An 11427-nucleotide genomic window follows, 5' to 3' on the forward strand; every position below is an offset into this window, starting at 1 on the left:
TGAGATGTTCATTAAATGTAGTAATCATTTCACTACACATATATGTGTATGTCAGATCATGTTGTACACCTTCAATATATACAATGTTTATTTTTAAAATATCTAAATAAAACGGGAAAATAAGATTAAATAAAATTAAAATCATGAGTAAAGTAAAAGATCCCCAGGTGACTGTTAGGGATAGTAAAGTTTTAGCATTGTTGTGAAACATTATACAGATATTCATCTTAATTTACACCAAGATAAGTAAGGTATTGATGCTAATTTACACACACGCACACAGACTTCTCTTGCAACTACATTTCTTCCAAGTCACCACCATTCACCCACACACACACAATTTCCTGCGAGCTCACAGCACCACCTTCTGGAAAGACAAGGGGCAGGAGGACTGTGCCACTCAGCGGAGAACAAAGCAGATGACGGAGGGATGTGCAAGGCGAGGGGGCACTCAAAGGCCTAGGGGACCCTGGAGAGAAGGGTTTTCGCTGGACCATGTCACCCTGCGTTGTTCAATATGGTAACCACTAGCCACATGGAGCCACTGAGCATTTAAAATGTGACTAGTCCAAACAGGTGTGCTGTAAGTAAAACAAAAACTTAGCACAAAAAAAAAAAAAGAAATATATCATTCATTTTTATCTTGATTACATGTTGAAAAATATTTTAGATACATTGGGTTAAATAAAATATATTATTAAAACTAATTTTACCTGTTACTCTTTACTCTCATAATGTGCCTCTAGAAAACTTTAAATTACATATGTGACTCCTGTTATATTTCAATGGGACAGCACTGATGTAAGTTACGCAGTTTCAGAACATGTGTTCCTGGGGATCTTAATTTCTTCCTCCCTAAATGTGTCTGTAAAGGAGCCTTTGTTTCCGCACCCCAGTAGTTCTCCTTCCAGCCGCAGCTCCACAAGCAGCACCCAATAACCCTTTGCAGCACATTCCGTCAGGTGTCAGCAGCCCCAGAAGAGAGCCTGGTACGCAGTAAGTGCACAACTATCTTTGGAATGAATGATGGCTATAAATGAGGCCGTGAGTAAGGTGTCCTCCAGCACAGAGACACCTTGTCCTGGATGATCAATCTCTTTTTAGAAGCAACCAAGGCATGAGTCATTCCACGGAAAGGGTGATGAATTATATCAGATACATGATTTACTATTTTCCAATCCAAGTCACACATCAAGTTCTCCTAAGGCTCTCCCAATCCAATGCTATTCAAACTTGGAGTCAGAGTCCTTATTTATAAATAGTAAGTTATGTAGACAAGCTGGGTGGCCTCAAAGTCTCTGGGTTGCAGTCCCCCTTCCCTGGAAGCCACACCTCATTTTAGCATCGACTTCCATTAGCACTTCGTGGCTTTCCAAGCACTTCCTCACCTGTTCGCTTGATTGATTTTCACAGCTGCAATGAAGAAGGCCAAGCAGTATTATTTATTACCACCTTTTTACAAGTGATAAGTCAACTGATGATCTGATTTCCAGAGGAAATTAACAACAAAGCCAGGACAGGCCCTTCCTCTCCACTACGTGCCCTGTGCTTTATCCATCACATCTCTTGGTTACTCCAAGGGCTCACCTGCTGTTTTACAGTTTCCAGGTATTTCACGTACGCATATTCTTTAAGAGCATCTGACTGGTTGTGTGAATTTGTTCAAACTTTCCATCTTTCTGGCTTCAGTCTTCTCATCTGTAAATTGGGAGGCCAGAACTAAATGATCTCTAAAGTCGTCTCTTAGGTTTCATTTCCTTGTCAGCTGTCCTGCAGGATTTTGCACACAGGGAGCACTTTAATGAGGTTGACGGGCTTTGCCTTGCAAAAGGAGGGAGCTGGAATGTTCCTCCCCATCACAGAGCCCAGTTCTATACACACACACACACACACACACACACACACACCACTCGCTGCTCTAGGAAGGAAAAAGAGAGAGGGGAAAGGTGGTAATATTTACATTGTCTGGGCCCAAGCTTCCTGGAGGACCCATATCTCAGATTTCATTTCATGAAATATTCAGTGAGTGTTTCCTGGAGCTCCTGTGAGAGGCAGCAGCTGGCCTGGCGGGGGTACGTCTCTCTGCATGCAGATCCCGGGCCCAGATCGCCCAGATCGCCCAGATCACTGCGCCTCTCCCGTCCTGCTGTTGCTCCGTCACTGTGTCTTTGCCTTTTACTCCGCTCTCTCTCCATCTGTGTCCCCAGAGGTCTCTCTCGGTGTCTGTCCTCCCCCGACCTCCATGTCTGCCTCTCTCTCTGCCACTGTCACCCTTGCCCAGAAGGTGAGGAGTCACTCCCTTGGGAGCACCCCAGGGACATGGGCCTGTGTACCCCTCTTCTGCTTTGCCCTCCAGAGCGCCATGTGCCTGAGCAGGGGGACTCCTCAGGACTGTGGGGACCCGGTGCCGTGTGCAGAAGAGCCTGACCAACCAGGCTGCCCACAGGGTAGGGGCTGGGGCTCACTTTGCATCAAAGGAGTTAGGGGAAAAGTTGAGGAGAGGGAAAAACAGTTCTGAGGGAAGATGCTGGCTTCAGGAAACATCTGGGCTGGGCTAGGGTAGGGGGCTCAGAAGCCCCTTAGTGGGGGAAGAGAGAAGTCAGGGGTCCACCTAGGGCTCCAGGGGAATCCCCAGGAGACCCCAAGACTTAGTCTCAGCTCTAATTACTGTCTGCCTGTCACCCCACAGGTGGGCTCTGTCCTGCCTCACCGCCTGCCCCCTGTCCGCCTGGAACTTTCCTCTCCCGAGTGAGCCCCCACGATGCTCCCTTCTGCCACCTCTGCCCTCGGGAATTCTTCAACCCCTGGCCTGGTCAGAATGCCTGCTTCCCCTGTGGCTCGGGAGCCACCCAGCCGGAGGAGGGCAAGGACACGTGTGTATGCCCGAGGCCTGGCAGAGTGTTCCAGGTACGTCCGCTGGCGGTGGGACCCAAGGACGGGCTACATCGCCGGGACTGTTTTGTTCTTGAGTCAAGTTCAGCTCAAGTGTAACCTGACCAGGATTAGCTCATGTTGCCAAGTGACTTGGGGATAGGGTTGCCAGGTAAAATATAGGGTGCCCAGTTAAACTTGAATTTCACATAGATTATGGATATGATTTTATTATAAGTAGGTCTTAAATATGGAATGGGACACACACTGGAAAAGTATTCACTGCTTATCTGAAATTCAAATTTAAGGGGGTACTTTGTATTTTTATTTACTAAATCTGACCACCTTTCTTGGAGGAAAGGGCAACCTTTGTTGTCCTCCACCGTGACCACTCCCAATACAGCCCAGGGCCCAAGCCCTTCCAACTTGAACTTGCCCCATAAGCCAACAAATACGCATGTGAAGTCTTCCTTTCCTGAACTTCCCACATCCTTTGCACTGAAATGATGGCCCCCACTGGCCCCTAACCAGTATGTGCCAGTAACCCTCCCCTTTGTCTGACTCCTTTCTGCCCTCAGTGATCCCTTATTTCCCCTCCCCTCCCATATCCACTGGCCCATCTCAGGCAGGGTCACCACCAAAGAATCATGTGTCACGATCACAGCAACCATGTGCTAACAGCCACCCTGAAACTGCATTCCCTTCCTCCCCAACCCCCAGCCCAGTGACGGGCAGTGCCCCTGCCTCCCAGGCTACCAAGATGTTGGAGAGCCAGGGGGCTGTGTCCAGCGGGAATACAAGACCTGCAAAGATGGGGCCACCTGGAACCAGGAGGGGCTCTGTTTGACCAAGGATCAATGGAAGGACCACTGTGCCCATGAGGTAGGAGACGCCCACACAGCGCACCTCCTGTACCCTGGTCCTCTGCCCACCTGCCCACCTGCCCAACCTCCCAGCTGCTAGAGGCTCGTTCCAGTAGCCCCAGCCTCTGGAAACATGGAGACCTGGGCTGTACCCTCTGAAGCTGGGGAGAACTGGGGGCGAACCTCCGCAGGAAGACATCCCCAAGAAGTCTGAGTCTTTGTGCAGGTGTGTGCTACGCCAGAAGACGCCCGTGGCTATGACCCAGGCCTGGGGCTCTGTCTGTGCTGGGGGCAACACTCGAGTGAGATGTGTGGTCCCCTGTGCCCAAAGAGACAGACACATGTCCTGCATCTCAGCTGCCCCAAGGGCATCCCACAGATTTCCATCACTGAAGACACCGGTGGCCAGGTATGACGCCCCGAGGTCCACCTCCTGATGAGTCAGGCCACTGCAGGGAGCCACAGGCCCAGCACCTGCAGCCTCTGCCTCCTTCCTAAGTGGCTAAGTGGTGGCGGTGGGGGGTGGGGAGACTGACTTGATTTTTGCAGGGTCTGCAGCCCTGCACGCTAACCCACATCACTGGTCCAACCTCTAGTGCCAGAGAAAAATTACAGCCCATCGCTGATGTAATCTCGCCCTATAAAACTACTTGAAAAGTCATTGTGTTCATTAAAAAAGGGGGAAAGTGTGACTGAAATCTTCTGCCCTGAGCAAGGGCAGTATTGGAGGTTGTGATTCCAGGTTGCCCTTAGACCTGTTCCCACTGCTGCCTCCGCTCCAGCCCCATCAGGACACCCAGACGGGGCCCCAGGAAGAGCCGGCACCCTCCCCACCTCCCTGCCCCGTGAGTGTGTTACTCACTGTGTCTTAAAGGAAGAGCTGACACGTCACCTCCCTGTTTCCAGGAATTTTACCTTCTGGACAGGCCTTCCTCACCACGTGCTGTGGGCCATCCCTGCAATTTGGACCGAAGGCAGAATTCTGTCCCTCTGTATGTGGTCAGGGTGGATGGTAAGAGAGCTGGACAGAAGGAGGCCCCAGGGACACCTGCAGCTCAAAACCTCACATGGGCAAGCCTTGACCTTGCCACGGCTTAAGCATGGTCCCTGCAAGCGGAAGCTGGGGGGGTGATGGGCAACACCGCCCCCAGAGGGCTCTCTAAGAAGTGCATGTCAATTCTGATCCACACACCTCCCCCTAATTTTTTAGAAAGCTGAATCTTGCCTCATGCAAATCAGGGATGGGCAACTTCCTGCCTCCACACACTAGGAGCAACTCTGTCCCCAACCCCGTAGGTTCAGGGTCATCCCTGTTTTGTTCTAGGGACTGGCTTCTTGGGCCTGACCAGACCAGGCCATGAATTACTGCACTCCCTCGGCCTGCCTCTCAGGGACCCCAGGCTCCCAGGCCAGGAAGCAGGTGAGCATCGCTGTGAACACCCGTTTCCTCCCCTCTCTCTCCTCCACCTTCCCCAGGTCCCTGCACGAATCCCCTGAAAAGTGGCTGCCCTTCCTCATTTCCTGATCTTGCTCAGGAAAGTCGAGGGACGCACATCTGAGTTCCCCTTCATTGCTGAGCCTCAACTCCACCCACCTTGGGGATCTGTCATCCCTGGAGCCGGGCATCCGAAACCCCACAGTCTGCCTCCAAACCAATGACACACTGGCCTTTCTGGTGACCCGGGAGCATTACCCTGAGTATGACCTGTGAGTGTCCAGAGGACACAGCCCCACCCCCATCGAGGCCCTGGAGGAGATGCTCCTTGTGCCCGCAGCTGAGAGACAACACTCCATCCTTCCTTCCTCCATCCCAGGGGCCACTTCTATAACACCAAGGGGGAATTTGACTGGGGGCGCTTCCGGGCCCTGGCTGAGGAGTCCCAGCTCCATGATCAAAGCCCCCAGATCTTCCTGCAGCAGTTCCAGCCTGGGGTCTATGTCTTTCATCTGAACAGCAACCGGCATCGGAAGATGGTTTGTCTGTGGTGGTCTGCCTTATCGGTATCCCACCATCACCCCTCTCTTTAAAAACTACTGCCTCATGACCACCTCAGACAGATCTCCAGGGAGGAGGTGCCCCAGATGCCCCCATCAAAGGCTCAGGCTCCCACAATCCTGACAGATAATTCTGGGTATGCCACGGGTTCACTCCAGGGCAGCAACCTGCAGTGTGTAAGGAGGGGACAATTGTGAGGATGAAAATACAAGGTGTCTCTAAGGACATCAGACTGTGTGGCCATCTCTCACAGCCCCCTACGTCATTTCACCGCGCCTACCCCTCTTTCATCCTGAAGGCACAGATCCCAAGTTGATCTACACAGGCTTTTATCCACATGACCTGTGTGTGAGGTCACCACTGATCCAGGTGCACTGTCGCGATCACACAGGATTTAGTAGCTCAGCCTGTCAGTCCAACCTCTAAGAGGCTGTGCTGACCGGGCCCCAGAACCTGCTCCCAGGACACCTCTGCGATACAAACTCGTTTCCCAGGGAAAACCCAGATTCTGCTCCCCTCAGGTAGGCACAAAGGTCTGGACTATTTGGTTAGTGTCCACAGGCCTAGGTTCCCTCTCTGTCCCCTGGCCGGGCTCTGGCAGACAGTGGGACAAAGGCTGAACAGATTTCTTTCCACCCAGTACATCCGCACCCTCCCGCCGGGGGGCCAGTGCTTTGTGGAAGGGCCCTTTGTCTCCACGACTCCTGGGTATCTCATCCAAACTGGCATCGCCAGGATCCCCAGGCCCCCGAAGAGGTCTGACTGGCCAGGAGTCCTGGGGGAGATCGTCCTGCTCCTGGGGCTCTGCCTGCTTCTCTTGGTGAGTGAAGCTGGACGAGTGACGTCCTAACCACTGTACCAGACCAGCTCTCCAATGCCATGTACGCGGGTCTTCAGTCCCCACCCACAGTAGGCATTATCACAGTGGCTAAGATGCCAAAGTGCGTGAGGTGCAACCTCAGGCCGCCAGCGGTCAAAGCTTAGTAGGAAGAATGCAGACAAGGATTCAAATAAATGTCAGTGAGTGGGAGGAGCTCTGGTGAGTGTGCCCAGGGGGCCCTGGCTGCACAAAGGAGGGAGATGACTGTTCCCCCTGGGAGGTCAGGACAGACTTCTCAGGGAAGGAATCCCTGAAACGGGCCTGAAGTACGAGACACACAAGAATTCAGTCCTTGTATTGACAAGGGGTTGGTGAGTTGGGGTGGGAGGGTAATGCACATGGGAGGCGGGGTGAGGGTGAGAATGAGAGTGTTACAAGCCAAGACACCGAGGCACGAAGTGATGTCCACCTGCTCAGGGAACCCAGTGTGGTCCTTGTGACTGCAGCTTTGGGTGCCAGGACAGGGAAGAGGCTGGAAAATGGGACAGAGACCAAATGATGGATGGATGCATGGACCCTGCTAAGAAGCTTGGATTTTATCCTCTAGGCAGTGAGGATCAACTAAGAATTTTAAGCAAGGCAGAAAACCTGGTAAGACTTATATTTACTCTAGCAGCAAGGTGGAAGACAGAGATGGATTAGAAAGAAAGTTACAGAGAGAGAGAGAGGCTATTAGAATGGTCCACACAAGAGAAGAGGAGGTGCTCCCTAACCACCCCCGAGCGGGGATCTCCCCCTCTCAGCGTCTTCAGAAAGGATGCTTCTCCCCAGCTTCCCCTTTCCTTCTCTCCGCCCGTGATGTTCCCCGCAGGTTCAGTGTCACAGCCTGAGCTGGGCCCGGAAGGCAGCTCCCCAGCCCACCTTCAGGAAGCATCAGCAGGACTACAACCTGGAGGCCTACACTTCCCCGCAAGCTAAGGTAACAGCAGTGAGGAGAGGCCGACCACACCAGGACTCTGATGCCCCCGGGGCTGCAGGAGGTCACGGTGAGTGCCAGGCCAGGGCTGGACTCCCAGAGGTGCCCCCACATGCAGCTGGCCCGCTGCCGCTTCCTCTGTTCATCTTCCTAGATTTTGTTCCATCTGTCTACACTCATCCATTTGCTCAGTAAATGTTTATTGAGAGGATACTGCAGGCCGGACATGGCCAGGTTTTAGGAATACACAGTGTAGGAGAGGACAGAGACACCAAAATGCAAACTTTCCAAAAGAAAAGGGCCATGTAACCACGGAACAGTGGCCAAGTTAGGAATGCCCAGCACTCCTGGAGGAGGCCTTGTGCATCACGTTGAGATGTTTCACCTTCTACTCCAGCTCCTCAAAGTACGGGCCTCAGAGAGCAGCATGGGAACTTGTTTGTTCTTCTCAAACTTCAGGGGTGATTAGGAGTTACCTGGGGATCCTCTGCAGCAGTAACAGGTCTGGGGTGGGGCCTGGAACTCTGCATTTCTAACAAGTTCTTCAGCAAAACTAATGCAACTTGTCAAAAGACCGAACTTTCAGTAGCAAGAGGGTGAGGATCTGAGGACGAAGAAACACAGAGAATCTGTGGGGAAGCTCGTCTGTGCATTTCTGGAGAGATAATCTTGCTTTCCCTCGCCCCCCACAGGTGAGGGCTGGGAGGCGGAGGAGCAGGTGGACCTGGAGGGGTTTGACACGGAAACCTTCTATGGGATCCTGCTCAGACAGTCTCTGTCAGTGACGACCAAACTCAGTCAGACCAAGGAGGAGGTAAGCGGAGGAGGTGGAGAAGCAAATGGGGCCAGAAGCGAATCTGTCTCTGGGAGAGCTGGTGACGGGACACAGAGCCTAAAGAAATCCTCAGTGTATCCATAATGAACCGGGGGGAAAAATCATTCAGGCAGGGGAGATAGAAGATCTCAGATTAAATCTAGGACTGATTTTATGAGCCCTGGAGCCTCAGATCACTGGTAGGGAATGTACCAAAGCCACCTCTGGATGGCCCATCTGGGTGAGAAAATGCAGGCCAGTAGGTGACAGGTATTGGGACTAAGAGAGCAATGACAGCAACTAGAAACCCAAGTTTTCTAAGCTGGGCTGGGGGTGGGCAAGCTGTGTCTTATTTTTAGATGAGGAACTGGGGATTGAACCCAGGACCTTGTGTATGATAAGCACACGCTCTACCACTTGAGCTACACCCTCCCCACTAACCATGCCAGCTTGGACTGGTCTTCACCTGTTCCTTCCAGTGTAAGGGCATTTGGTCCTCGGGAGTCCCTCTGCAAACTGGCAGCAGGGGGCGCTGCGACCACAGGCGTGAAAGAGGCTGGGCCCCTCCTGGTGCCAACGCCATCCTCTCTCACAGCTCAAACTCCTGTGCCTCAAACTCCGGAGTGAAGCCCGGTCGCTCCTGCAGCTGTGGGGTGCTGAGCGTCGCATCCCAGCCTCCGCTGGCCAGCTTCCGGGGAGCCTCCACAGGGAGCGGCAACAGGTTGGCCGTGTTCATGCTTCCCATCTGGTCCCTGTGCCCAGCTGCAACTCTCCTCCCTCACTGAGGCCCCCTCAGCACCTGGTCCATCTCCCAGGGCCCGGGGTTCTAGCCCCACCCCGACGGCCACTGCCACCCTGCCGGCCCAGAGTGCTCTGCAGGGTGCCCAGTCCCCGAGGCTGCTGTCCCCAGCGGCTGTGGGCCCTGCAGGTAAGCAGGGAAGGTTGTCTCTGACCCCAGGCTGCAGAGGCAGCTGCCAGGACAGCAGAGGAGGAGGCCAGGCGGAGGGGGCACCTGGCAGGCGAGTACGCAGCAAGCCTTAGTCACCAACTGACGCTCCTTCGCCAAGACCTCCACGCACGGCAGGAGCAGTGGGGCTCTTTCTGCTCAGCGCTGATGGCAGCTCAGCGGCTGCTGGAGGCACATTCAGGCTCCAGGCCGGCGAAGTCCTCCCCAGCTGGGCAGAACCCGGAAGGGTGTGTGCCTGGTGAATCTGAGGCAGGCTGGGCGAGATCTGGACTGGGTGGGGAGCGAATGTGGCTTCGTGGGGTCCCAGGACTGGCCACACCGACGAGTCCTTCTCCCAACCCTAGTTACCCATCCCTCTGATGGGTTCTCCCCTGTGCCCCTGCAGGGAAGGCCCCCAGCTGGACGCTGCGCTGGGCCACCTGTCCCAGGTGGTGCTGCAGGAGGGCCACCGCCTGAAGGCCTGGGGCGTCCTGGGCACCGGCACTGGGGCAGAGCTGCTGCCGCCAGGTGAGCCCTGCTCAGCCTCGGCCAGGAAACCTGGCCTTGTATTCAGGGCGACAGTCCCACCCCTGAGACACCCTGCAGGGCCAAACCAAGTGGAAACCCCCGAGGCTGGGAGGGGCTTCCTGTGCAGCATCCTGGGCAAACGTCTAAGTTACAGAAGACGGAGCCTCGGACATGGAAAGAGCAGAGGAGGAAACAAACAAAACCACCACAAAGGGTAGCTTTACATATACGGTAGCTCCTCCTGAGAGCAAAAGCCTGGCTGATGAATGCAAAAGGCTGAACTTGCCTGGGAAGGGAGAGCGGGACAAGGACCCCCTGTGGGACCCCATGGGCATGCTGAGTTCTAGGATCCCCGAGCCCCGTCTGGTCACCACCATTTCCCAAGGCCCTTCCAGTGGCTGCCGGCCTGCGATATGATGCTGTCAGGGTCACAAACCGAATGTGGAGTCCTGACCTGGACTCAGCGAAGAACAAGATCCCCTTGCCTCAGGAAGCACCTGCTACACCCCGTGCCGGGGTGTGGTTGGGGTGGGGTTCTCGCCACCTCCTTCTAGTCACCAGCCAGGAGCCACTAACCTGCCAGATGGCCTCAGACCCAGGGCTGAGCAGGTGTCTGCTTTCCTGCAGCCTCAACAAGCCCTCAAGGGGGCGCTGATGACATCAGTGTGAATCCCATCACCAAGTTGATGGTCCCTGGCCCCAGCTGTGTGATGCTCCCAGCCAGCGGCCACCCGGGACCCATACCCCCTGGCTACTTCATCCACCCTGACACTGGGCGGGTGTTGCCCGAGGCTGGAAATCTGGGCTACGATCTGCAGGAAGCTGCCCTGGTGCCCACCACTGACTCCAGTTCTGGTGAGACTCTGGGTTACATGGCCCCAGCCCAGCACAGGGCTCACTGGGGCTCACTGGGGCCCTCTGGAATGAACTCCCAGGGGCACAGCATGGGAAGCGGGGCTCTCGCCTTGGACAGTGAGGCTTGGTGACCAGCAGAGCATTAAAGGCCTTCTCCTCCTTCCTCACTTCAATATTCCGGCTGCAGAGGCTCCGTGTGGGAGAGAACTGCTGGGAGAAAGAAAGCAGTGCTCTGCAGGGCTGGGGGCAGCGGTGGGTGTCAGCACCTCCCTGTCTCCCTCCCTGTCCAGGTGCCGTCCGAACGTCAGACGCTGCCGTCCTCCCCTACGTGCCCTACCCCACCTGTCCTGCCACAGGCTCCCCTGCAGCCACCCGCCTGCCTGTCCTGCAGCCAAGGAGGGCATCACAGCCGGGGGCTCTCATGACAGACCCCCTCACTGGCATCGAGGTGCCCGTGCTGGCTGTGACTCTGCACCCACAAACGAGGCAGTGGCTCACTCTTGGGGGCACATACTGCAATCCCCTCACCAAGACCTTGGCCCCTCTAGAGTTGGGGGGCCCCATGGAGGATCCGGTCACAGGAGGCATCTCTCCGATCCTGGGAGTCGGGATGGATGAAAGCACAGGTCTGGCAACCCTACGTGCTGTCCTTCCGCCCTCTCCTCCCTACCTGGCCTGATCCCCTGAGTCCCTTCCTCGCAGCCCCCCAGACCCTCCACATTCTGGCCCAGGCTGCAGGCTCCACCCCAAGCCAGTAT

Source organism: Camelus bactrianus, chromosome 33 (assembly GCF_048773025.1).
Source record: "Camelus bactrianus isolate YW-2024 breed Bactrian camel chromosome 33, ASM4877302v1, whole genome shotgun sequence".
NCBI lineage: Eukaryota > Metazoa > Chordata > Mammalia > Artiodactyla > Camelidae > Camelus > Camelus bactrianus.